This window comes from Sardina pilchardus, chromosome 11, assembly GCF_963854185.1.
Source record: "Sardina pilchardus chromosome 11, fSarPil1.1, whole genome shotgun sequence".
Classification (NCBI taxonomy): Eukaryota; Metazoa; Chordata; class Actinopteri; order Clupeiformes; family Clupeidae; genus Sardina; species Sardina pilchardus.
The window spans coordinates 9,171,064-9,173,563 of record NC_085004.1 but is presented as its reverse complement, the minus strand read 5'-3'; positions in this window follow the sequence as shown (position 1 = coordinate 9,173,563).

Sequence of the window (2,500 nt, the reverse complement as noted above, 5' to 3'; positions counted from 1 at the left end):
GTTGAGTTGTGATGGTAGGCACAGTGTGTATGGCCGTACACCTACAGGCGCGCCTGTGTGTGTGTGTGTGTGTGTGTGTGTCTGATAATGTGTGTCTGATAATGTGTGTATGGGTGGGTGGGTGGGTGTGTGTTAATGTGTGTGTGTGTGTGTGTGTGTGTGTGTGTGTGTGTGTGTGTGTGTGTGTGTGTGTGTGTGTTTGTGTGTGTGACAGAGAGAGTATGTGACAGTCATACCTTTATGTCAGTAGAAAGTACATTTCAGCATCATCATCCTCTACAGGTAACCCTTCGCTCAACCCCACCATCTACAGGCCCATGGGTGCACAGTTACTACATTTGTACATACCTTATTTTATTGTATGGCTCTCCATGGACGGGATGCAGGAAAACCTGGCTCACCCAGAGTCTGGCAGGGTAATCATACACATGTATGAGCTAGGTTAATGTGAGCCCTAAAGACCAATATACCATTAAAAAAAATGGTCATCTTGGGTGTAATTTTTATTAATTTATTATTTTTTTGCAGTTTTTGGGGGGCCCTGATTAACACATATTTTCCATTAATGTCTCGTGGGGCTACGGGCCCACCAAGGCTCATGTGCCACGGTGTTTCAGTGTCCCTGGAATCAAAAGCTACGCTATACGTTAGACCGGCACATCCGGGAACTTGACTCGCGACGAACGTTCCCGCCCCTTTTTGGGGGAAACAAACTACGTCTCCCATTAACTCCAATGCAAATTAGGCTCAATAAACGTAATTCGTACTGAAAACGTAGGAGTAAATGATAACAGAAAACACAACGAATCAATAGGACCACTCAATATATTACCACTTTGCCGGTCGTTGACCGTGAAAAATACGTTCAAAAGCTTAATTCAATCAAAGTAAAAACATGTCCCTTCGGTCTCCCGAGTAGCCTGCTAGCAGTAGCAGTGGCCAGTGTCATACCCGGACATACTCTTATCTCATTGAATCTCCAGTTAAATAACTAAATTGTTTTCCTGTATTTGTGGCCTCTTATTTTAATTGTAATGTTGTGTAGTTGACTGACAGGCTTGGATGTAAAGTATGTTCGTTAGATAATTCCAACATATGATAATTCTGTCATAGCCGATAGCCTAGCTGCTAGTGTTAGCCAAGTGTTAGCCTAGATTTCCGTTTTCGTTGGTCTGATTTATTTTTGGTGTAGCCTAATGTTAGGGGTTCTTAGCTTTGAAGTTGGTACACCCAACCACACAGCAACTTCTCGGCATGTCTGTCTACCGCGAACACTGATCTATAAATAATACGTTATTCGTTATAGATCAGTGACCGTGAACAACACCCGTTCACTTTGGCTTGTTTCAGGCTTGTTCTGAGGGCTTGTTTCCCCAAAAAAGGGGCGTGGAGCAAACAACCTGCTCTGTGTGACACGACGCCGGTCGAACGTATCACCGGTCATTATGACATCATCTGGCAACAATCCCCCACAATCACACACACACAGTCATGTGTTTGTACAGCTGAAATTGTTACAGTACATGCCGCACAGAAAAAGAGTAGCATTTTCTCATCAAAAACTCACTGTTTGCATACTGTAAGAAAATGTTTACTGAGTTAATGGTTATATTGACAATGTAATCAAGCATTTTGATAATCTTGTTTATAAACACTAACGCATGGTCATTGTGATGGCACTGACCTGGGCTCAGCATTCACTCATTTTTTTTAAAAAAAATGCACACACTTACACATCATCAGTACTGAATGGGAGGGAGGCCATGTGGATCTGCCAGAGCGAATTCAAATATGCTCTAAGAATTGTCTGGTCTCCAGGCTACATATATTCATCCCAAATATTTAAATATTTTAAGATAAAGTTGGTGTTTGATCATCTAAACGAAGTATGATCATCTAAACAAAAGTGGATGTCAATGTACCAGTAATGTACAATTCTCCAGGGTTCTGATATCTGTCACTGATGTTGCAACATTTTTTGGATCAAGCGTTTGCTTTCAGAGAAACATTAATCCCTGTGTAAGCACTAGTGTGTCTGATCATGGAACACACACAAGGAAATGATTCCTTGACCAGCGCCTATTCAGCCCAATCCACTGACTGACTGACTGACTGACTGACTATGCACCTCCGCGGGCTAATATGTAATACATTTACACTGCCAGAGAACAGCTCTCTAGTAACACAGGACACACACACACACACACACACACACACACACACACACACAAATACATCTGGCTGAGGCCACTCAGTCGTAGTGATCAGAGAGTGGACACACACACCCTAAGGCGTGTGTGTGTGTGTGTGTGTTTGTGTGTGTGTATGTGTGTGTGTGTGTGTGTGTGTGTGTGTGTGTGTGTGTGTGTGTGTGTGTGTGTGTGTGTTGGGTATGTGTCATGTGGAGGTTTCTGTGGGGAATGGACCGTTACTGGATGTGTGTCACAGAAGTGTGTTTCCTGTCCACGCCCATACACCTCTTTCCATGTTCTCTCCCTCT